Here is a 26596-nt window from a genome sequence, read left to right on the forward strand (position 1 = left end):
CTTGGGCCTCCTTGTTGTTCTTTTCTTTTCTTCGAATGTGGCTGTGACAAATGCATGATCTGAGAATGCTACGGGCTTCACCTTATAACGCACGTTGTACGCTGAGAGATCGCTAGACACGTAAAGCCGATCAAGCCTTGAGTGACAGTCACCTTGCCAATGTGTAAAACCGTCATTATTCCCTGGCGCAAGTTCGGTTACATCCTGCAAGTCATAGTCGCGCAAAAGCTTTCGGAGCTCTGGTGTGCTAGTATCCGGAAGACGCTTTTTCGATCAATCGGAAGCACGTAAAACACAGTTGAAGCCTCCGGCAAATATGGTACGGCACGGTGAATCAAGATACTGCCTCAGGCCTGAAAAGAATTCTTTTCGCAGCGATGCGTCATTCGGAGCATGAATTGAAATGAGCTTGTATAGTTCATTCCGGTACACCAACTCCACATTGCATATACGGCCGTTTCGGTCCTTGTCCCATTCGGGGTATACTAGTACCGCTGATCGTTTCTTTACCAAAATGGCCGTCCCTCCAGTGTATCCACAGGTAGGTGAAAAATGAAACGAGTAATGGTTGCGAACGAAATGGTTCATCTCTTCCAAATGCACACTAGATGAAAGTTTAGTCTCCTGATATGCAATGTCAATGTTTTCGTGTAAGAGCAGATTTAGAAACCACTGTTTCCTCCTGCGTGCGACCAAGCTCACGCAGTTAAAGGTTGCTAGCTTTAAGATATTGAATAAAAAAAATATCGTTGCTCCGGCCGATCAACATACCTTTGAGGTGTGATATTCACAGGTCACAAGGTGCGCTTGTCTTGTGACGTTTCTCCACGGACGGTTTCCGAGGAGCCGCGTTAACACGGTTCCTCTTCATCGCCGCGTTAGATCTTGCTTTTGGCACCGTGCTGCTCATCTCTGCGGTCCTCCCTGACGTGCCTTGATCTTCGTCCGAACAAAGCACAGGCATCCTCTCAGCCATAGCGCTTGCGTCCTCTAGCTCTGACTCCATGGATAGGTACGCCTCCGGTGTCCCCGCGTCCGTCGAAAGGTCCGTGGCTTCAGACGCTGCTGGCGTCTTGGGGCGTTCTGCTCCCAGGTCCACAGAGTCTGTATCCATCGGAGGGACCGCGTCTTCAGACGCCATTGGCGTCCTCGGGCCTTCTGCTTCTGGGTGGATTACTTCAGCCGCCGTGGCCGAAACCACTGTCACTGAAGGGCAGGAAGCTACAAACACTCCGCTGCCCTTAGGTTCCGGCTCCCCCGAAGTTTTAGCCGTTCTTAGAGGCACAGCAGGCGAAACTGCTGCCGCATCCTTCAATGGAGAATCGACGTTCTCAGGTCCAGGCACCCACGAGGAAAGGTTAATGTTACGAGGCTGCAACGTTTCTACAGCTTCCTCTTCTTCCATGAGCGCCTCTGTATCGTCGTTGTCGCCATCTTCCCGTGTCATAGTCGCGTATCTTTTCCTGCAGTCGTGGGCTTCATGGCCAAACTTGCGGCATTCAGAACACCGCGTAATACGACAATCCTTTCTTATATGGCCCGATCTCTTGCATCTTAGACACAGCGGTGGTCTTCCAGGCACAATTACAAGAGTATTGCTGCCCTGTATATGAATCTGATGCGGAAGCATTTCGACAGTAAATGCGTGCTTCAGTTTCAAAATCACCGACCTTGATGAGGTTTGGGCTCCCTTGAATTTCCCGGTCAGCCACGTCTCCCTGCTCACTTCCTCATTTTTTCCATACGGTTCCAGTGCTTTTCGTATGGCATCGTCGCTGATATGGTAAGGTAGCCAATGAAGCTTGACTCTCACCTGACTGTCTTTGGGATCGATGACAAGGCATCGTTTACCTTTGATGCGCAGTTCCCTTGCTTCTACGAGCACTTGCTTCGCGGCCATTGATTGTGTCGTCAATGCCCAGACATGATTCATCTGGTAGGCACCTATCGACACCACATCCTTGACTACTTGTAGTCGCTCACATTCTTCCTCGAAGTCGTTGATTCGATATGGCCTGGCAGACACATCACAATGCAGAAAAACAGTGTTCAATGACATATTTATAGTTGGCAGTTGAGGCAGAATAACCTTGTAGTCTTCAGCAGAAACAGTAGAACCACGGCTTGTGGCCGCTGACACCGTTCGGAGACAGCACATCATCCCAGCGTCCGACGCGCGCGAGAGCCGACGAAGGAATCCCACTGAGCCACGCAAGCACTTTCTATCCGAGAGTGGGAAAACGTACCATAAACGTGCCCAGGTGCGCAGGCGCATACGACGAGGTGCGATTCAGACCCGGAACGCAAACAACGCGGTCCCAAGCCTCCGCTGGTATGGTGGCTCCATCTAGTTAAGGTACCGGCAAACGCAACCTTTCAGACACTGTAAATTTTGCTGCCGCCTTAACCAGATGGCGCTAACATACCGACGGATGCTCGGGATCACGTTCATTGCGCTAGATTGGGCGCGTTGCAATGGGAGCGAATGTGACAGCTGGGCCGGTATTTTGTAGCGATGCCTTTAATGTCATAATGCCTTTTCGCGCTTATCACGCTTTGTCAGTGGTTAGAGCGACGGCCCGCTCGCGTTATCAACGTTGATATATCATGAGCGGACCGTCGCTCTGACCACTGACAAAGCGCGATAAGCGCGAAAAGGCATTATTACTTTAAAGGCATCGCTACAAAATAGCGGCCCTGTAGTTGCATTGTCGGCTGCTTGGCTCGGCCGAACGGCGCTAGCCATCGGCGATGGAATGCGTCGGCTCGCACGCGCGGCGGCGTCCCAAGCAGGCCGCGTCGGGTGCGTTGCAATGGGAGCGAATGTGACCACGGCCTGAGTCGACTCTCCTCCGCGCTCCCTTAAAGAAGGGAGCGCGGAGGGTGGAGTCGAGTCTGGCCGCTTGGCTGGGCCGAACGGCGCCAGCCATCGGCGATGGAACGCATCGGCTTGCACGCGCGACGACATCCCAAGCGCGTTCCTGACGCATTCACTCAAATTACTAGGTAGCACTGTCGAAATGCTCGTCTAGCTTACGCTGTGATTGTGCTGCGTGTGCCGCGCAGGCCTGGGATTTTTTTTTTTTTTTTTATTGCATTTGCAATTATATGGCTTCTACAAGCTCATTTTTGCCGTCACCGTGGTAGTGATGTTCCGTATAATGTCCATCGGCGAGAAAATCGTCGCCGCGCGACGTGCGTTGTGTGTGCGAGTGAAAGCTTGCAAGGGTGAGCCGGCAACCGCAGCTTAATCTGGCGTACGCGAGAGAGGAGGGCGGCCGGAAGCCTACGGTCTTCGTTCACTCACGAGGAACGGGGAGGAGGCGACGGAGACGGGAGGGGGGAGGGTGCGTTCGGCTTACGCAGCTATCTTGAAAGCGATCTGCGACGCGGCCGATGTGTGCGCCTGCGGGAGCCTCATCTTCACAGCAATCTGCGATGGGTCAAATTGCATTCGCCGAGTGCCGGTAGCTTCGTATGCGCTGCGCTTTCGACGTTTAGATCGCGTTGAAGCTAGAGCTAGCGCGAAGATCAATTGGCTCGCTGTCGCTGGGGCTCATCACTCCAGCGTTTTGACGAGCTCCCGCGGTCATCGAGCTAGCTGTGTTCATGTTAACCTGTGCGCGCGTGACACCGTGCTTGTTTATTTAGTTAGTAAGCGAATATTTACAACTTTATACGGCCGATAAGACTACTATCCTTATTTGGTATAGCTGTCTACTAATTTGCTATCGCAATCGATGCTTCACCTTTCGGGCGAAACTGCGACTTTTTTTGGTTTTGTGGCGTGCTCACGGCGCGTAGCATTGCAGCGTTTGGCATTGTTGATCGTGACGGCATTCTCAACTCGATGCGCGTGTTTACTGGACAGCTTCAAAAAATATGTGAGGTGGTTTAGGGGCCCTTTAAGAGGAAGCTTTAGCTCGGGTCCAACACCAATTTCCTTATTGAAATACATGCATAACGCAGGAATTCTCTTTTGAGAGCCGATGGCATGATCGGAATAGAATTCGTTGAATTGAAGAAAGATTGTTAAATACTAGCTATTGTAGCAAGCTGAATTCTGGCTAAGAACCCGAAATCATCTATTTCGAATAACTCATATTTTGCATATCCCACTATCGGGGCTATTTGGTACGTGGCATCTGGTCATTTTTCAACAGTCTGGAAGAAAGGGTGTCTTCTACTTTAACAAATGCGGTATGGAATCGTTGAATTTATTTATATATATATACCTAAGTACACTGCTCACCGCCATTCCCCTAACAGTCCCCTAACAGGAATCGTACATGGCCTTCACCAGCCGTGGTGGCATACTGGCTTTAGTGTTGTTGCTAAGCCCAACGGCGTAAATCAAATCCCGGCCGCAGCGGATGCATCTTTTTGGAGGTGAAATGCAAAAACGTCCGTGCGTGTGCCGTGCAGTGGGGGCACAGTAAAGAGCCCCAGGTGGCCAAATTCCTCATGAACACCCCACTATGGCGTGCCTCATAATCGTATTGTCGTTTTGGCACGTAAAACGCTAAAATTCAACTAAAACCGCCTTCATCCTCATGAGTGACACGGCTACATCAACCACCACACTGTTTCTTCGTGTAATTTAGTGTTTTGATTTCGGCGTAGCTTGTGAGTGGTCAAGCGCATAAACATCTAAATTGCATTACATATTTGTTGTGACATTTGCAAAAAATAAACGTGAAGACTACAGGACATTAAACATTCCACAAAATAAATTGACACGATTGAACGGATCGCATTAGGTTGTGTAACAGTTAAATATTCGCTTCACGAGAACTTCGCTTCAGATCGATCTGCAGGTGTGCGTACATCTGCACACATTTCAAGCTCGATATCACTTTTTTAAACATTTTAAATGGGGTTTAACGCGCCAAAACTATGATATAACTATGAGGCACGCCGTATGGGGGTACTCAGCAATAATTTAGACGACCTGAAGTTCTTTAACGTGCACCCAAATCTAAGTAAGCGGGTGTCTCGGCATTTCGCACCCATCGAAATGTGGCCGCCGTGGCCGGTATTTGATCCCGCATTCACGTGCTTTGCAGCCCAACACCAAAGCCGCCAAGCAGCCACGATGGGTTTTCGATATATGTTTCTTTGTTGAATGCTGCTAAGATTTCTGTTTGAAAGATGTCATACCTTCCCGCCAAACCCGATACACTTGCAAGAACAAATCATTGCTTGGTCACAGCTATGTGTAGAACATTAAGAGCATTAGCCTTAATAATTTACCGGTTATTGTTTTCTTGCAGTCACTTTAGTTAACACAAGAGAACGCAAAATAACAAAATATGTCTCACCTAAGGCACATATGCACGCCTTTTCAGTAAGGGAGCTGAAAAAAACGAGGAAATGTGTTACGAGAGAAACTCAACACATTTTTGCCCTTTTCAAGGTGCTATGGATTTCATGTACTTATTGGGTAAGTCTAAGTGAAACGTCTCCTTTTGAATGTCACTCCGCCAAAATTACCGCGTGATCCAAACTAACAAGCAAGACGGTAACGGTGCTTTAAAAGGTCTGCGGAAGAAATAAAATTGCTTCATTTTGAAGTTTCTTTTTTTACCATAGTCAAACAATTAGCAGTAACCTTATGAATCACTCAGCCTCTGACGAAAATCTATAAATGTAAAGGATGTTGACAAACGTGGGAGGCCCTGAAAAGTAATTTCGCCCCAGAAACCTTGAAGGTCGCCGTTTCGAGCCTCGCAGAATGCAAAACCACGGGGGGCTTTGTTAGTGGGTCAGGACGCGCTCTTCGACCGCAGAGAACCCACGTCCCCAGCCCAGTGCATCGTATAATGGTGCACGCTCTTTGAAGACGCGGGGGAGTGCGTGGCGTTTGGGAGCTTTTTAACCCAGAAGCACAAACGGAAGCGCGAACGCCTGCTCTCTCGCGCGCTGCCTAAGGCGGACCACCTGCAAAACATCATTAGGGTGGCAATGGGCACGCCTCAGTTACAAAGAAGCCCTGTCAGAGCCGGAGGGGTCGTGTAACCCGACGCGCGGGATCGGGAGCGACGGGATGCCACCAGAGGCGCGGTCCGTCTTTGGGGTGACAGTTTTATGGGCCCTCCGGAGACGGACTCCGCGCGGGACAGCTTGGTGCATCGATGGGCGCGCTTCGGCGCGGTGCCCTTTACTGCATGCCGTGTGTAACTTCCAATTAAGAAAAGAGAACAAGGCGACTCGGGTGTCTCTTTCAACGACAGTGTTCTGGGGGAAACGCCGGGATATTTTAACATGTCGCAGAGTGGAAGTGTTTGTGCGTTACTTGTTGTTTTCTTTCTCTCCCTCCCTCTCTCGCTCCGAATGTTTCGAGAAACACAGCGAGAGAGTGAGAAAAGTAGTGACGAGTGAGTGACAGCCCAGTTGACCCAATCATGTCACTGTGGGGTCGTGATTTGCCATGAGCGGCTTTGGGAGGAACAACCGAAACGTTAAAACCGGGCTCCCGACCCCTCACGAGGGGTCCGGACGCAGGAAAGGTGCTCTGCACGGTCGGCTCTGCCGAGTTAAGGCGCCGGTTTCAGTGTAAACTAAGGTTCTGGACGTACGAGCGGTGTTATGCACTATCGGCTATGTCGAGTGTTACGTCATACTCACTGTAAATAGCTGTCGATGTATATATTGTGTACATAAAGTCATATCTCCAAGTGCAAACGTCTGTGGCGTCCCATCTCTGATGGAAGAGGAGAAATGACGACGTCGGCAGCTGAAGTTTCCGAACCAAGCAAGCTATTCACGCCAGCTCGGGGCACTCTGTGCTAAAACAGACGTAAACGAGGGAAGAAGGGAACTTTAGTATAGATTTCCGTAGTTACGTAAAGCCGGTAATATCGCAACGGGCCAGCACCATCGAAGAGAAGGAGGCCAATTGGTACTGCGATTGATGGCGACAATTTTTGAGCTGACCCGAGCTGTCGCGTTTGAGTCAGTGTTATTTGTTTCAGTATACTGCATCTCGTCTCCGTCATTCCACGCAACATCTTGGCGGAAGTAACGTTGGTTGTGCTCGTCACGGAGCAAATCAGTGGACCGTACCTATGAAGTTCAACCGCTGCTATTGATCCTGGAAGTTCTCCAGATGCCTTCACATTGGTTGTATTCATTTTCGGCTTCGAGTCTGCATGGATACATCAACATGAGCAACAAGTGAATGTCATCACGTTCGCTAATTCAATTTTAGAGCTGAAGGTGCCGCTCGTCAAGTCTGCTTCAAAAATACGACTATTAACCCATACGTTGGGAAACTGAATAACTGTTCAGTGACCGTAACGGCTTCCGGCACGATTCACACAAACGCTTCATGCGGCTGCATACGGATGTAAGTTGAGCCTTACGCCAGACATGAATAACACACCTCCTATAACGCGCACATCACTGAGACAATGATGCTGAAAGGTATCGCTGGTGATGTATTCGACCTGCTCGTCTAACATTTATCAACATTCGACGCAGTTGTCGAAGAATGACTCCGCTTGGCACTGGCAGAAAGTCGACGCATCTTTGAACAATTTGCCTACGTCTACGTAGTAAACATGTCTTAGCGTGGCAACCTTCCCAGTTTTTACGCCATCCACCTGCATTTCCCGGCAGTGTACGCGACACCACTATGGATTTATGATACAAGTGCTGCCAAACATTCGAATAATGACATCAAAAGCATGAAAAGCACATAATTACTAAAATTAATGCCTTTCCGAACTTTCGTTCGTCCGAAACTCGAATACGCGTGTCACTTGGCCTTCCTAACCTTCAACCTGGGCACAACATCTCTCGCATTTTGTTTATTTCACAAAGTGTTCCATCACCGTTCATGAAATCGGCAACTTATTTCACAGCCAGTGTACGTATCATCGCTTATCGATCACAGCGATAAGGTAGCTGTTGCTCGTTGTCGCACAGACATGTTCCTGTATTCTTTTATGCCAAGAACCTGCTCCGAGTGGAACCACCTTCCGTCTTCAATCGCCATCTTAGCCGATGCATCATCATTGAGGACTGCTGTAGCAGATCATCTTTTGAAATGACTCGAGTTTCGCAGTTTTTAGCTTTCCTTTTATTTTCTGTTGCTGCTGCCCGTTCATATTATTCTGACCCTTATAGGTTTAAATGATTTTTACTATAAGCCATGTACCCACCCGATTATGGAACGGGATACCGTTTGTACCTGTTTAGTCCAGACCTGTTTGCCCCTGTTTGAACCCGTTTAGTCCAGACCAGTTTGTCCCCGTTTGAACCCGTTTAGCCCAGACCAGTTTGTCCCCGTTTAGTCCACTCCCGTTTGGCCCTGTTCAGTCCTGTCCTATTTAACCCAGTCCTGTTTACCCCTGTTCGAACCTATTTATTTCCCTATTTGGGCGAGGTTCCGTTAGACTGGTCCGATGTCACTTAACATAATTCACTCTTTAAATCTATTTGGTGCACTTATGGATTTGAGATCAGCCTTGAACGATTTTTGTGTGGCCTATGAGTGCACTTGACTTGTATCACCAATAAGAGTATGCAACCTGAAAAAGATTGGTAGCTCATTTTCATATGTACTACAAGTATGCAAATGTAATTCTTGCAGGTGTACTGCATGCTTTATCATTTGTACTCATATTAGTGCAGTGTTGTGTTGCTGTCATGGTTTGTGAATAAAACAAATGTACAGCAAAGCGTAATTTTAAGTTGGAAAAATGTCGGGTGAAGAGGACTTGTAAAAGAAAGACATAAGTATACTTTACGTATGTCTTTATGTACACCCATTCAAACATTAATACTGAAGCGCTCCAATTTTAAGATAGGGCATGTCGCACATCTGACAAGCATAGTTTATTCGAAATGCTAATGGTACTCTGACAGAAAACCAGGGGAATGTGTTGCTTTGGTGAGAGCTTGCAGGGCACCTGAAAAAGTAAAGAAAAGCAAACAATTTCTTTTCACTTAAGCAACAGGTTCACACAAAGGCAAAAGCAGTTATGTTCACACAGATAAGAATGGGTAAGCATTCAGGACATAGGAGATACTAACAAATCTCATTCAAAGGTAACTCGTTTCAGGCAATTTGGCTATGATTCTAAGGGAACATGCATTACTGTGGTAGAATAAATTGTCACAATTAGCGGGCCACTGAAACAAGTGTTATAATCAAAAAGACAACCTATTCGATTAACAATAGTATTGAGGCAATAGAAGTAGTACAAGCATAAAATGCACATTTAAAAAGCAGCATGGACATGTCAAGCTAATAAATTACTTGGAAGCTATCGTTCTGCCAGCAAAGTAAATACCGTAGTGGAATAGTGGTTTTAGCATCCACCGTGTTTGGCTGGTTTATCCCATATTGATAATTAAGAGACTTAGTTGGGCTAGTTGGTTGCTGGCTTGATGGAACATTTTATAATGGTGTTTACAGTAAATTCTACTTCATTGTACGCCATGATCTCATTGCTAATCCGGACAGAGTGTTCCTCTGACCCCTGACAAAGTGCAATGAGCATGAGAAGGAACCACCTCCCGCTTTTTAACTATATTGCATGAGAACACTATAATATGGTCGTGCGTCGTTCTGAAGGGAACATCACCTTAGACGACTCTTGCACAGGAGGGTGCTTGGTGCACCTGAGTTCTTCTTCCGGTCTCGCTGATTATTGTCCCTTAAAGGCACTAAAATGACGCGCGATGGACACTCGTGCGATATAGCTAGAAATGGGGGAGGCTGTGCACCTAGCCTCCAAAACATGCATGTTCATGTGTACGCATAGAGTTCTCAGCTTGCTTATTTCCCGTGCTCTGTGTTTCTGTGTGGACCTGCGTGCTAGGCCATGCCACGGGCTGCACCGAATGTTTGGTATGTTATTGGTATTTTCTTCATTAAAAAGTTTGGGGCCGCGATCTTGTAGCAATGCAATGCTACAAGATCATGGCCTGGTGCTGTTTCTGTAGCAATGCATTGCTACAGATACAGCATGATTAGAAATGGCATCAGACAATGCATTGCTACAAGATCGTGGCCCCGAACTTATTAATGAAGAAAATACCAATAACATACCAAACATTCGACACAGCACGCGGTACAGCTTAGCGCACAGATCCACACAGAAACACAGAGCACAGGAAATAAGCAAGCTGACAACTCTATGCGTACACATGAGCATGCATGTTGTGGTGCTCAGGTGTACAGCCTCTCGCATTTTTAGCCATATCGTGCGAGCATCCATCACGCATCATTTTAGCACCTATAAGGCGCAATAATCAGCGAGACATGTAGAAGTACTCTCAGGTGCACCAAGCACTATCCTGTGCAAGAGTCGTCTAATGCGATGTCCTGTTCAGGATGATGCACAACCATATTATAGTGTTCTCATGTAATATAGTTAAAAAGCAGGAGGCAGTACCTTATCATGCTCATTGCATTTTGTCAGGGGTCAGAGAAAAATTCTGCCCGGATTACCAATGAGATCTCTGCTGGCCGTGAACGATGATTATTGTTGTTTATTGGCGCAAGGGCCAGGTGTGGCCAAAGAGCGCCAGGACGATGGTAATGGCTTGTTAGTGGTATATGAATAGTCAATTATATGAAGGTTAGATGTGGCATGGCTGTAAAGGGGCCTAAAAGCAGTCGCTGTAAAGTGCGTAAAATCTATACGTAATAAGATTATGGCAATGACTAATGATGTGTACTATAGACATGAACAATGCATTGCGAAAGAATGATATGACTTCCAAAATATTGCAGATGCAAGAATTAGCCAGAAGCACAAGTGCCTAAACAGAGCCCTTGAGACACAAGGGCCTGGAGGCATGTGCTATAAAAAACAATCACAGCAACATCCTCTGGAGAGAGGATGCGCTACGAACTTGTTGGGCTAATAACATGTAGCACAACATCATTCAGGAATGCGAGGACTGCTTTGGTGTTAAAGAGCGGTTCTTTACCGAGAAACATAGCGGGATGTAGAGGGACATAACAGCGATATGCTAGAGGAAAGTGTTTCTTTCTTTCTCTTTCGGCTTCCCGACACTCCAGGAGGACGTGGAGGACGGTGAGCCTCTCGCCACATCTACCACAGGTTGGCGGGTCATTACCACTCAATAGAAAATTGTGGGGGCCGTACGTGTATCCTATTCTTAGACGACAGAATAGGATATCAGTTCGCCGGGTTTTTGTTACAGAAGGCCAGTAACCTAACTGTGGCTTAATCAAATGAAGCTTATTACTTGTTTCTGCATCCCACAAGCGTTGCCAGTGGCTTCGCAGTTTCTTTCGCAAGAAAGGTTTTAAATCTGTTGCAGGAACAGCAGCTGTAGGGTTAATAGCGGGTGATGTGACTGATGTGGCCATTTGGTCGGCAAGAACATTGCCCTCGATGCCTCTATGCCCAGGCACCCAGCATATAATGACATGCTGGTTAGTTGCGTATGCTCTACACAGAACAGAATAGAGCTCAATAAGAACAGGGTTTTTCTGTTTACAGGGTGACTTCAAGGCTTTTACAACGCTTTGAGAGTCTGTAAATATAATAGTTTTTTGAAGTTTTGATTTCCTTATATGTTTTACGGCTGACAATATTGCGTAGGCCTCAGCCGTAAAGATACTTGTTTCTGGGTGGAGTACGCCGGATTCCGAGAAGGACGGACCGACGGCTGCATAAGATACTCCTGCATGTGATTTAGAAGCGTCTGTGTAAAATTCGGTGCACGAGTACTTGGACTGTAATTCTAGAAAGTGCATTCGGATTTCTACCTCTGAAGCGTGCTTTGTAACCTCTACAAATGATATATCACATGCTACTACCTGCCACTCCCAAGGTGGTAACAGCTTGGCTGAAGGCATTAAGCAATGTTCGAAGAGTGGGATATCCATTTCTTCACTAAGCTCCCTGACACGCAGTGAGAAAGGCTGTCTTACAGAGGGACGATTGCGAAAAAGTGTAGCACACGTCGTATCGTTAACGGTATTAAAACACGGATGCTGATGATTAGAGTGGACTTTAAGGAAATATGTGAGGCTGGTGTATGTTCTCTGCAGATGGAGTGACCACTCATTTGATTCGACGTATAAACTTTCAATGGGGCTTGTTCTGAAAGCGCCAGTGGCCAGGCGGACACCTAGATGGTGAATGGTATCTAGCATCTTTAGCGCGCTTGGGGCAGCATAGTGGTATGCTACAGCACCATAATCCAGTCGCGATCTAATGAGGCTCTTGTAAAGATTCATTAAACATTTCCTATCGCTGCCCCATGTTGTGTGAGATAGAATCTTCATTAGGTTCATTGTTTTTAGGCATTTTCCTTTGAGCTATTTTATGTGGGGAATGAAAGTTAGCCTGAAGTCAAGTATGATGCCTAAAAACTTGTGTTCTTTGTTCACAGGTATCTGCTGTCCATACAGTTCTACACAGGGATCTGGGATCAGGCCTCTCTTTCTTGTGAAAAGAACACAAGAACTTTTGTGGGGTTTAACTTTAAACCCGTTTTCGTCTGCCCACTTGGACACCTTGTTCAAGCCCTGCTGTACCTGTCTCTCGCACACTGCGAGGTTACATGACGAAGCCTAGTTGTATGTCGTCTACGTAGACGGAATAAAAAATAGCCGGTGGTAATGAGGCACGGAGTGTGTTCATCTTGACGATAAAGAGTGTGCAGCTGAGCACACCTCCTTGGGGTACACCAGTTTCCTGTATAAATGGACGTGACAATACATTACCGATTCTGACACGGAAGGTACGATTAGACAAATAGCTTTCTATTAGGCTTAGCATATTGCCATGGATGCCCATTCGCGACAAGTCTCTCAGGATTCCGTAACGCCATGTTGTGTCGTACGCCTTCTCCATATCGAGGAATACCGATAAGAAAAACTGTTTATGCACAAATGCGTCCGGGATATTTCCTTCAATGCGCACAAGGTGATCAGTTGTGGATCGCCCTTCTCTAAAGCCACACTGATAGGGATCAAGCATTTTGTTCAGTTCAAGGAAATGTATGAGTCGTCGATTAACCATTTTTTCAAATAGCTTGCACAGGCAACTTGTGAGAGCTATGGGACGGTAACTTGCCGCCAAGGAAGGATCTTTACCCTGCTTCAATACAGGGACCACAATCGCTTCTTTCCATGCGGACGGAAGGTATCCGGCAGCCCTAATAGTGTTGAAAAGTGCGAGTAGTGTCAGTTGTGTATCAGGGTGTATGTTCTTAATCATGTCATACATGATTCTGTCGGGTCCCGGTGCAGAGCTCTTACATGCGATCAAGGCAGCTCTCAACTCGGCAATACTGAAAGGAAGGTTATGCGGTTCGTTCTGTCGACATTTGCGTACGAATGACTTACATTCTTCTCTCTGTTTATATTTAAGAAAGGGTGGCGAATAGTGGATTGAGCTTGAAACACGCTCAAAGTGCTCCCCAAGACAGTCTGCCTGGTCCTGCAAGGTATTCCCTTGGTCATTCACCAGAGGCAGCGGATGAATTTGGTGCCCCTTTAGCTTTTTTAAGCCGTTCCACACTTTTGCCTCCTGTGTGTATGAATTTATACACGATAGAAACCTCACCCAGCTTTCTCTCTTTGCCTGACGTCGTGCCCGCCTTCCCTGTGATTTAATGCGTTTAAATTCAATTAGATTTTCTGCACTTGGCGATCTACGCAATATGCCCCATGCCTTATTCTGTCTCTTTCGCGCCTCTCTGCAGTCTTCGTTCCACCACGGGACACGTCTTTTAAGTGAACCACCATTCGTTTGTGGGATACACTTTTCAGCAGCATTAATAATAAAAGCGGTAAAATATGCAACAGCATCGTCGATACTAAAATTGTTTATAAAATCTCGTTGTAAATAAGTTAAATCTTTAAAATGCTCCCAGTCAGCCGATGCTAATTTCCATCGAGGAATATTGGGAGGGTTATCGTGCTTCATTATTAAGTTTAAAGTTACAGGGAAGTGGTCACTTCCAAAAGGATTGTTAATTACATTCCATTCAAGGTCAGGCATAAGAGAAGCAGATCCAATTGCTAGATCTATTGATGAGTACGAATCGTGTTGGGCATTATAGTAGGTAGGCTTCTTCTTATTAAAAAGGCAGGCACCAGAGGTCAGTAGAAAATTTTCGATGAGGCGACCTCTCGCGTCGCATCGCGAGTCTCCCCACAACGTGTTGTGAGCGTTAAAATCTCCCACGAGAATGTAAGGTTCAGGAAGCTGGTCAATAAGGCTATAAAAATCTGTTTTTCCGAGAATATAGTTTGGGGGTATGTATAAAGAACATACAGTTACCAATTTATTAAAAAAAAACTTGTCGCAGTTTCACCTGAAAGGCGAAGCATCAATTGCGATAGCAAATTTGTAGAGAGCTATACGGAGTAATGATAGTAGCTTTATCAGCTGTATAAACTTGGACATGCAGCAGCACCGGCAACACGCAGAACTGTTGTCGACGCCCTCGGCGTTTTGCCCGCGTTCGCACAAAATACGTGCGGCGTTGGTGACTGTTGCCGGAGCCTCTGATATAAATAGGCACTTGGTGCCGCAGCTAAACGTCGCCTCCCTTCCCTCCCCCTCCCCCCCATGGCCTTTCGTGCGTCAGAAGAAGGCGCGTTTGCTCTACATATATGGTGTTGGTAAAGGAGGAAAGAGACGCCTAATTCTGCAGCCCTTAAGGGAGCACAGCACAGAACGCGCGTTTGTTCTCCGCCGTGCGTTCACTCCCCGTGAATGCGCGCGTCCCTCGTGCCCTTTCACTCGCACATACAGCGTTCGGCGCCAACCTTTCCCTTTCCCTCAAGAACCACTTACCGCGCGGCGACGATTTCATCTCCATTGACGTCATACGGAACCTCACGGCGACGGCGACGGCAACGGCGACGGCGACGCCGACGGCAGAAATCTGCTTTTGAGTGTCCATATAATTGCTATCGCAATAAAAGAATTGCCCGAATTGACACGGCCTCAAGGGCCGTCTGAAGGGGAACATGTTGACAAGCTACAGACGTGTCTACAACTATTGCAACACCACCGGACGACGCAAGAGCGTCGTCTCGATCTTTCCGGAAAATGGCGTATTGCCGGAGAAAGTTGGATTGTGTAGATCTGAGGTGTGTCTCCTGAACACACAGCACCTTAGCATTAAACCTGTGTAGGATTTCTTTGACGTCATCGAGGTTGTGTAGGAGTCCTCTGACGTTCCATTGTATTATTTGTGTATTCATGTTGAAAGTGTTTTTTGTGCTGTGTGTTTAGAGAGACTAACTTAACTTACAGAGCCCTTGTCGGGCCCTGTGATGCGGGCTTTTTCTTTTTTGGAGCGATCGCGAGATTCTCGCGGCTCCTTAGGCGCTGGCGGCGCCGTCTGACCGGTTGTTGTGTCCATCGCCTCTTGCGAGGCGCTGGACACGCACTCTTGCGAGCGGTTGGTTTGACGGGAAGGCCTCGCCTCGAGGGACGAGGCCCTGGAGGCCATCAGCCCGGAGGTCGATGGCCCCTTCTTGAGAGTTGGCGGAGCAGCGCTAGCTGCTGCCGCCGAGGGGGCGGATGGCGTCACTGGCGGCTCACTGTGTGTGGGCCGGACAGCCGCCAGAAGCCGTTGCGACGCTGCCCCCTGACCCGTCACATCGGCAAAGGTTTTCTTGGGCAGGTAGAATACCCGCCTGCGTGCCTCCTTGAACGTTAGATTTTCCTTTACTTTAATTATTACAATTTCCTTTTCTTTTTTCCTGGTAGGGCACGACCACGAGTATGCGGCGTGCTCCCCATCACAGTTCACACAATGTAGCGAGTTTTCACAAGAGTCAGATGAGTGTTCATGAGCACTGCATTTCGCACACGTTTGGCGGCCTCGACAGTTCTGAGAGCTGTGGCCGAATCGCTGGCATTTAAAGCATCTGAGAGGATTTGGAACGTATGCCCTGACACGAAGTTTGATGTATCCGGCCTCGATGGACTCGGGCAGGACACTTGAGCCGAAAGTGAGCACCAGGTGCTTAGTCTTGATTTGTTTGCCGTCGCGCCTCATCTTAATTCTTTTAACGTTTATCACATTCTGCTCACTGAAGCCCTCCAAGAGTTCAGCCTCGGTTAGCTCCATTAAATCATCATCTGAAACAACGCCGCGAGTGGTGTTCATAGTACGGTGTGGGGTCAGTGTTATTGGGATGTCCCCAAATGACACTAATTTCGGCAGCTTTTCGTATTGTATCTGATCGCGGAGCTCCAGAAGCAGATCACCGCTTGCCATTTTCGATGCTTTGTAGCCTCGGCCAAGAACTTCAGTCAGAGACTTCGAGACAAGGAAGGGTGAGATCATTTTTACAGTCTTTTCAGGTTTATCGGAGTGGATGACGTGAAATCGTGGAAAGTTTTGTGTTCTGTTGCCAAAAAATTTAAATACATCTTCGGTGCGCCCTCCTTTCTGAGGGCGATCAGGGAGTTTAGGGAACGCGCTGTCCATGAGTATAGCTGGGATTTTCGGCAGCGATGCCAACCACCCACCAAGGAGCCCAACGCGGGGACGTGACAGGAGTTCCTGTAATGGGAATCCTGCCAACGCCAGTTGTACATCACTGCTATAACCAAATACAGCATAGCCAAGACTGGCTAGCCACACAAGGTTAACCCTTGCCGCCCAGAAATTTGGAAGTGAGGAGAAGATAATAGAAGACAGGAAAGAAGAGACAGTGAAAGAGAAAGAAAAAGTGGTGAGAGGGGGACAGGAAAAGGCGACTGCCGATTTCCTCCAGGTGGGTCAGTCTGGAGGTGCCGTCTATGTGAAGCAGAGGCCGAAGAGGTGTGTTGCCTCCGCCGGGGGGCCTTAAAGGTCCGAACACCCGGGATAGGCTCAACCCCCAGGATCCCCCTTTCCCCAGACACGGCTACACGCGGGAGGGTCCAAGCCTCATGTGCTCGGGTACGTGGTGTCGCAACACACCAAACGCCTGCTTACGCAGACGCCCCTGCGGGGGTGCCGGCCGTTAACAGTGGATGACAAGAGTAGCGTAGAATGAAGCAGAATTTGCTACAAACTTGCGATCTTGCAACTTTTAGAGATATCGCAGCTGCGTACAACGTATGGAAACTTTTGGGTGATAACATTTTCCCTAGTGTTGCAGTCAAGATTTCGAGATATCCGGAGCACAGCACAGAAGCATTGCTAGATAAGAGGTCAAATATACATAAAGTCGATACCGAGCCACAAAAAAATTTTCGACTTAACTGATATATTGAGATATCAGAGTTTGAGTTAACAAGGGTTCAAGGGATAATCCGGAGTAGAGCACTGCACGGGCCGATTTTTGCGGTCCGGGCCCGGCCCGGGCCCGTTTTTACATTGGGCGGCCCGCCCGAGCCCGATCAAAACATTTATGGCGAGACCCGGGCCCGGCCCGGGCCCGGAAATATTCTACGTTACCCGCCCGGCCCGGCCCGCCACCCCTTTACCTTAAGCCCGAGCCCGGCCCGAGCCCGACTCGAAACCGGCCCGAACCCGGCCCGAGACCGAAAAATACATGTTTTTCAGAGTTGAGAAGCCCGAGAATAACTCGCAGAAAGCCCGAGCCCGGCCCGGGCCCGCGTCAAAAAACCCGAGCCCGGCCCGGGCCCGGATCAAAAAGCACACGCCGTGCCCGAGCCCGGCCCGAGCCCGTGAAAAAACTCCTCTACCCGGCCCGGCCCGGCCCGTGGGCCGGGCCGGGCCCCGGCTTTCGGGTAATCCCGAGCCCGTGCAGTGCTCTAATCCGGAGTTCCCTACTACAGCGTGCCTCAATCATATCGTGGTTTTAGCATGTGAAACTCAAGAATTTAATTTTTTAGAGCAAACAGTATATGCATAAGATGAAATGCTAATATAGAATATGCTGACAGCAGCTACATAAACAAAATTTCATACTTTCAAGAAATTGTCAGATGGTCTGAGCAAAGATCTACTAATGCCAAAATTGTGGCCATTAGTTTTAAATTGCCTATTCTGCAATACCTTCCTGACATTTAACTCAAATTAAACGTGCAGTGTACATACATGGTGCTAACTACAGCTGAAAAAGATTGGCACTATTCCTTGAAGTAATAAGTGCATGGTACTTTTTCACACAATTACAGCAGTTTGCCTTGCGATTGTTAGCCTATGCAAATGGATTTAAAACTTCTTGACGTCCCTGTCCCCTGGACAGGTTCAATAGTCGCATTGTGCCTCCTTTCATCAGTTTTTGTCCACAAAGTCATGCAGATAAAAACGTTACCCTGAGTTTGAACCTGTTAATGCATTCCGTTTCATAATAATGAAATTGTGGTCACTGAAAAAAAAAAGCTCAAGTTGCGGAGCAGAAACAGATTCCAGGGTTACACCATGGCAGCTACACACGTGGACCTTTTCTTTTACTTCAGAAGGAGCTGACTGAACGCATGTTCCACGGTGCAGGTTACTCTCGCCAGCATATCGTGAAGTATCCTGCAGTGTTGAAGTTCAGTCCTTTGCACAAAACAAGCCAAATGTATAAATGGCAGGCTGCGTGACCATGCAAACTTGATGTGTGGGTCAGTTGGCATTAGTATTGCACTGCTCTCAGTGCAAGTGCACCCATATTTAAAAACCACTTGATTGTGGCAAAATATAAGGACCAGAGTGCTTTAAGACATTGAGACTGCTTATCATCGCTGTAAAACAAATTGCGCTAGCCATGCCATGCGCCCTTTTTGTATTTGTGTCAGCAACATGCATTCAGATTGATCTATTTCAACCCTTTCGTCCTTTGCACCATATCGCTGTGCGAGTAAAAACGGGACTTTTTCTTGGTGAAAGAGTGCTAGTTTAACACATAAACTAGCTCCACGGCAGTTTGCAATAAAGGAGTATAAGCATCCTCTGAAAACGTGACCATAAAGGACAGTGCTAAAAGAGCTCTTTAAAAAAAAGAACATGAGTGTATCTGTCATAAAGGCCAACTCTTGTGTCTTTTACTTAACATATATGTTTCAATACCAATATTGAGGTGCAAGCTCACCACCATATTATATTACCTTGCCAATGAAGCAAATCACAGTGGTGCTTGACTGTCATGGGAACAACTCGGATGTGAAGATTGGTACCAATCAGCAGCATAGCATGGTCTGCTTACACTTCATCTCCAGGCCCAGCCATACCTATATCAGCATTAAAACAAGTGAGCTTAGTGCCATAAGAGAAACAATATAGAAAGTGACACTGTGAACAAAGCAACCTTCATTAGGCATAAACAGTAATAAAATGCAGACATTGTACCCATAGCTAAGTTAACTTTGAGCAACATAGCATGCACAGTAAGAAAGATCTGATGTATGAGCCATCTACTTGAAGATTATTCGAAAGCCCCTTTTTTGCCGCCCCCCCCCCTCCCTCTCATGCACGGATGGCTGTCTGGGTGAGTAAACCTGGTTTATCCCAGATATAGTGTAAGCAAGCGTTGTCACTTGGGGGGGGGGGGGGCAATCCTTATATTATTGCAGAACATGTATGCTTACAATGATGTTAATGTTTTTGTAACGCTGGCCATCCTGCAGACCCTGCAACATTATAGCATCGATAAGGCTAATCGCATTACCCAATAAGGCTCACCAATAAGTGTCCCAAGAAGCATAACTCCGGATTTCTGCCGGGAAGCATTCACTACATTTTGACAAACATGCTTCTATAGCTTCAACCGTATTTTCATCAACGTAGTACAAGCTTCAAGCATCTGCACAAACTTAATGCAAAAGGGTGCCATTAGGAATACCACAATAGTTTCCTATGCAATTCAGCCTTTAAAATAAACACTGGCAAGTTCATTACTAGTAGATGGGAACAATTCATTAGTAGATGGGAACAATTCGAGCTTTCTTCCTGTAACATCAGGCGTGCCCCAGGGCAGTGTTCTGGGGCCATTGTTGTTTTTACTTTATGTAAATGACATTGTTAACGTTGTACTACCAGGAACTCAAATCAGACTGTTCGCGGATGATTGTGTGCTTTTTCGTCAAGTTACTTGTACTAATGATCAACACAATTTGAATTTTAGTCTTAATAACATATTAAACTGGTGTAATGAACATGGTATGGCTCTAAACGTTCAAAAAACTGTTTATCTTTGTGTAACTCGTACAAAAACACCTCTTGACTTTACGTATAACCTTGGCTCATCATCACTGCAACAGGTAACCAGCTACAAATATCTCGGCTTAACAATAACTAATGACCTATCTTGGAACCTACACATAGATAACATATGTTCTGCCGCCTTTCGTAAGTTATGTTTTCTAAAGCATAAGCTTAGAAATTCTCCTTCTAACATTAAACTTCTCAGTTACTTTACCTATATAAGACCTAAACTAGAATACTCTTGTGTTGTATGGGACCCCTTCACTAAATCTAACATTAAAAAACTTGAAGCTGTACAAAGAAAGGCAGTTAGGTTTGTTTATTCTAAATTTAAAAGTACAGACTCGCCGTCTGAACTCATGGCTGCTAACAACATTGAAAAACTTGAACAAGGACGAAAAAAGAACCGCCTCAACTTTCTTTACCTACTTCTTAATCATAAGTTAGCCCTTGACCCACATGCATATTTATCTCCTCTGTCCACTAGACACACACGACATCACCAAGCTCATTCTTTAACCCCGTACTTTGCTAAAACTAACGCGTTTAAGTTTTCCTTTTTCCCGCGTACTGTGTTAGAATGGAACCGTCTAACTGATCTTAGCCAATTTTCTGCTACTTAGAGCCTTGATACGTACTGTTAATTGGCATTTCCATTTGCGTTATTTTTTCCCATGTTACGTACTATTAATTGGTGATACGTACTATTAATTGATGTGATGTTTCCATATTGCGTAATATTTTCCTATGTTATCTTTTGTGTTTGTAGGTTTATCCTACCGCTTGTACCTGTCCTGCTTGGACCAATTCTTGGTCTGCAGTATGAAATAAATAAATAAATAAATAAAATACTATGCCTAGAACAAATGAAGCTATTCTGGAATTGAATAAGCCTTTTCCATACATGCGAAAATCACCACCACTATGACTTGCTTATGGGCATTTTGTAGACAAAAACACCAAGCACAAGAGTTGAAGCTTGGGCAAGTCGGTAACTGTTCATTTTGGTGGTGCTCACAATGAACACATGTGAGAGAAATAAGCGACAGACAGAGAGTGAAAGCGTGCTGTGCTGTATCGCTCTCTGTCTGACCGTGACTTCCTTGGTATGCGTGCACTGTGGATGCTCCATCTACCTGTTCCTTATCTCTTTAGTATGTGTGCACAGTGAATACCATTGAAAGAAACAGAGAGACGAAATAATGCTACAATGAGCAAGAAACGTGCCTTCCGATGGAACACATCCTTATGCGACACAATTTTCTGGCAACATCCTAAGCCTGCTATTGCACTGAAAATCGCTTATTTGAGCTGCTGTACAAGACAAGTTGGCTTTTACAGAAGACTGATGACATTTGTTCAATTATTTCGACAAACTTGTGGTTATGCAGGAATGTGAAAAGGTGGCATCATTAAAAGCCACCTTAGTTTTTGTCTAAAAAAATTAAATTACATTATGGGGTTTTACATGCCAGAACCACAGTCTGATCATGAAGCACGCCGTAGTGAGGGACTCCGGAATAATTTGGACCACCTCGGGTTTTTTAACGTGCGCCTAAATCCAAGTACACAGGTGCTTTCGCATTTCACCCCCTTGGAAAGGCCGCCACCATGGCCACGATTTCATCCCGAGACCTCGTGCTTAGAAGCTCAACGCCATAGCCACTAAGCAACCATGGCAGGTATGCAAAAAAAAAAGAAAGCATACAGTCAACTTCACAGATCAGGCTAGATATAAATAAGCAACAGTCAACAAGCTGAACCTTTGCATAATGGTTGAGGCAAAAACAATTGCCGAAACATTCCAGATGCACTCAACACGATTTGGAGAAGACAGCATATGAGAGTTAAAAATGTTGAAAGGGAAATGTTTAGAGTAGTGCTTTAATGCTGCAATGGTTTTTGTCAGTGCACCAGTGAGCACAGTATGACTGAGGTAGCTGCTGAAAATAATAGATCCTCGTTATGACTTTTTAGGGACTGATTTGCATGGTTTGTTGCATGCCTCGGGAATTTACTTATTTATTTATAAACATACCTCATAGGCTCCAGTGGGAGTATCGCGTGAGGTGGTAGGAAAAAATTTCTGAACTAAAAAGGAGAACATTCAACAAAATAACTCAAACAAAAGAAGAAAAAAACATACTTTCTCACAATGTGGCTGCAAATCAGGCAGCTCGCTTATAAAAACAAAGCAATTAGAAACAGTTTCATACTGGTAGTTCTTTAGGAGACAGAATGTTAGATTCTGAGCTTCGAACACTTTAAGCCACCTTTTGTGGCCTTTTGTTCTGAGGTCCCTTTCTCTCTAGTATTATGGGAATCAATAACCCGCGCCCCCCCCCCAAATTTTTTAAAAATGTAATACACAATTAGGACAACTTACGGAAATATAATTAGGAACACAGAATTTGCACATGCACGTATGTTACAAGAGAGAGAAACGGAAGTCTACAAGAATGCGTAATAACAAAGGTAACCAAAGCCCTGCTGCTTTTGCTGGGCAAATCACAGCAAGACATGAAAGGATATGCGTGCCTCACAAGATGGTCCCTAAAAAAAAATTGTCACAATGCAGTCAGTAGGGAGCACATCATGCATTTCTACAATAGCCTCCAATTACATATAACTCAGAGGAGGCTACTTAAATGAATTGATTAAACCAAGGTAGGCCAGATTCAATATATGCGATTCAAGTAGACCGAAACTGCGAGTTATGAATATGGCATATTCATAGCAACAGTGCTGTACATTATGTCATACATGGCAACCTGTGAAGTTTATATTTTGTAAAAATTCTGCAGACAAAAATTTTTTATTGGCGAGATAGCACACATTTTTTAAAGCTTCCTCTCAGCACCCACACTGTTGCATTGATTCACACATAATTAACCATTATTTAACTTCAGATATAGCACACAAAGCAGCAGCGAACTTGAAACACCAGAACTGACAACACTGTTTTATATCACAGAGTGCCTTTTCAGTGTTCTTGCTGCTGTCGATTTAGCCTGTTTAAGGAATTTATCTGAACAAAGTGGCCTAAAGCAAGTGCCCCCTCTGGTATACTCGTTAGAGATATTCACGAAAAACTCAGGAGAGTTGACAGGTATGAATTATACCAACAAAACCTACAGCTTGTGTAAGTGGCAGGGACCGTTTTGTACACACCTTGTCGCAGCATGCAGATCAGATGCTTTGCCATGCTGTTCCGGCTGCAGAAATGTCTTAGGTTCCTATGCGGTGTAGAGATGCCTCTGGTTCACGAAATCTTGACATCCCTAAACAATAATAAATGTTCAATTTACTGTAATTCCTGCTGAAACTGCAAGCTTGCGAGTTAACAAGATCATGTTACATTCTGAAAAGTCTCATACAACCTACACGAAGCTGCATCTGGTTGTGCAAGCATCTGATTGTTACATCACGGGTGGTTATTTAACATGAAATAAAACTGCAGCAAACATAAATCTACTATCAAAACCTTCACACAAACGCACATCTGTAGTAAGTGAAATGTGAATTGTACTACGAAGAAAATTCCTTAGCACATGAAAAGTGTTCCAAAATCGAATTTCTTTATGCGGTGGAACAAAGCATTGTCTCGAAGGACGATGCACCGGAAATTACAAGAACAAACGACCTATTTTTCAGTAGAAAAAAAAATTTGATGAAAAAGAAACACTGCTGTTGTAATCTCCGTTTTTGTGAAATAAACATTTACAAACACACGAAAACGCACAGGACACCCAACACAAGAAATACAGCCTGTCTGGCGACACTATATGTAGGAGAATTCGCATACAAGCTAAAATCTGGCCATGCGTCAGACACAACAATCTAGTACCATCTCGCGCTGCCGTTAACTGACGTACAGCCTCCCGCATTTTTAACTATATCGCACCAGCATACTATGAAATGGGCGTGCGTCGTCCTGAGAAGAGCAGCTTACCAGATGATGCTTGCGCTGGAGAGTTCTTTATGCGCGTCTGTTTACTTTTGTCGGTCTCGCTAAGTATCGCCGTCGAAGGCGCTAAAATGACACATGATCGACGCTCGCGCAATATAGTTACAAATGCGGAAGGCTGTACTTCTAGAAATACAAGCAGTAACTTTCCTGGTTGAATTCTTTCTTTACCATTCAGGTCAAACAATCACCGGCGCTAGCATACGTTATAGCAGAAAGCAAATACATGATAACGCTCCTGGCAACGTCCAATAAGTTTCAGGAGATTTTTCGTGAAACTGTTCGCTAAATGTGCACTGCGACATGAACAACGAACATTCGAAAAAACACATTTATCATTGTGGTCGCTTTAATAATCATCTCGTGATCCGTATAACAATTCACACTTCACAAACCACTGACTACAAAACTGCGCGCAAGCGCCGGACTTACCTTTCTAGGCGTAGTCGGCAAACGCTCCTTCATGTCAGGTCCCGGCGTCGACTGCACGACGATCCTTCCGACGTAAACACTGTTGAATTGCGGATGAACTACAGCACGTATTACCTCAACAAATTCTTCCGTGCACTGTGATCCGATGCGATATTATCAGAGGCTTTGTCATGAGCCGGGAACAAAGAAAGCGCGAGCGGGCCATAAGTACGATAATCGACATTGGCGAACCACACGAAAGATACTGCGAGCTACGTTACGCTAGTTACGCGGTCCCAGGGGCTAAGTGATCATCAAAGCACACAAGGGGCACGACATTTTCTCTCGGCACAGCGTACACACGATTAAACATCCACATCGACCTGCCTCAATGCAGCGCGCACGCACAGCAACAGGGAGCAACAGCAGAACACGGGAAAATAGAATCTGTATTTTTACCGGTCATGCCCCTGGGGCAGTGGCAGCGCCTCCTGAGGGCACCGAAAGTGACGTGCTCTGGAAGTGGGGCTGTGTGGCCACCATCTAGGAGATACGAAGAAACACAGCTGCAGTTTTAATTGGGATTTATGGAAAATTAATGCGAAGCTCATCAGTGACAAAACTTTCATTGACACAGTAAAAAATAAAATAAGTGAAATAAACTTTGCATGTGCAAGCAATATGGGAGAACAGTGGGAATGGTGCAAACTGAACATTAAAATGAAGGCTCTTGAAAGGTCAAGCTGCATAAGATACGAAGAAAGAAGGAACGAAAGCGCACTAAGAGCAATGCTCAAGAGATTGATTGAACTTGAAAGCAGAACGCCTGGTGCATTTAAAGATGATGTGCGAAAAATTAAACAGAAGCTCCAAATAATAGACGAGGAAAAATACCGTGGTACAGTCGTGAGGGCGAGGGCGGAAGCACTAACCGTAGGGGAAGTGCCAACGAAAAGGGCGTTAAGGTTAGAAAAGACATACGCCAGTCGAAATCAAATTCATGAGATTGAGTGGAACGGTAATTTGGTAATGGATAACTTTAGCATAGCATATGTGTTTTTCCAGCATTACCAAGCGCTCTTTTTGCTCCGAAAGGTTGACGTGCCTAAGTTTAAGAATGCTTTTTTGGGTGTCATGCCACAGCTGGACGATGAATTAAAAGAAAGATTGGAGCAGCCGATATCAAAGGAAGAGGTTTATCGAGCTATAGATAACATAAATAACGGTAAATCACCCGGACCAGATGGGTTGAGTGCAGCTTTTTACAAAGCTTTTAAACAGGAAATTACCCCAGTCCTTGCCGCAGTCTTTAATGAGGCGTATGAGCTTAATGTGCTGCCGCCGTCGTATCGCACATCTCATACAGTCCTCATACCAAAAACAGATCAAACGGAAAAACTAAGGTTGCCCACGTCATACAGACCCATCTCATTGACAAACGTCGACTATAAGATCTTCATGAAGATCTAAGCAGCCAGGCTTCAGACTGTTATGCCCGAAATAGTAGGCGACCATCAAACTTCTGGTATAAAGGGTCGTTCGATTATAAACAACATTCATAAGGCTAGATGCGTTCTGGAGTGTTGTGACGTTATGCAGGTTTGTGTCGCGGTTCTCCATGATAGACCTCGAAAAGGCGTTCGACTGTGTATCACACCATATTTTGTGAGCTATATTGGAATACATCAATGTTGGTACTGTTATCAGACAAGGTGTAGCCGTGGCGTACCAGAACTGCTCCACACAGTTAATTGTGAACAAGACGATAGGAAAGTCAATTAGTGTGCAACGTTATGTATGCCAGGGCTGCCCTCTCAGCCCTCTTCTCTTCTGTGTGTATATTGAAACACTGTGTCGCTCTATATTGCAGAATGATGCCATTCAAGGTTTTCGCCTGCATGCATCAGAAGTTAAACTCTTGGCGTATGCTGATGACGTAGCTCATTTCTGTGAAAACAAAGAAAGTGTTATTGAAGCAGTTAGGGTGGTTAAACAATTTAGTGACATCTCTGGAAGTCCTGTCAATTGGGGAAAGTGCCTGGGGTTTTGGCATGGAGAGTGCCCTTCGACCCCTGCCACTTTTGCCAACATTAGGTGGGAAACTACTCC

The 26596-nt window shown here is 45.8% G+C and overlaps 1 long non-coding RNA gene across 1 annotated transcript; it reads right to left on the reverse strand.

Annotated features, from left to right (window-relative positions):
- Positions 1 to 8876: 8876 nt before the first annotated feature.
- Positions 8877 to 24725, reverse strand: LOC125946081 (uncharacterized). Its single transcript, XR_007467393.1, has 4 exons — positions 24509 to 24725; positions 23281 to 23390; positions 19014 to 19136; positions 8877 to 8915 (listed from the first exon to the last, which is right to left on the reverse strand). It is a non-coding gene; the product is annotated as an uncharacterized LOC125946081 (long non-coding RNA).
- Positions 24726 to 26596: the final 1871 nt, after the last annotated feature.

Source organism: Dermacentor silvarum, chromosome 5 (genome assembly GCF_013339745.2).
Source record: "Dermacentor silvarum isolate Dsil-2018 chromosome 5, BIME_Dsil_1.4, whole genome shotgun sequence".
NCBI lineage: Eukaryota > Metazoa > Arthropoda > Arachnida > Ixodida > Ixodidae > Dermacentor > Dermacentor silvarum.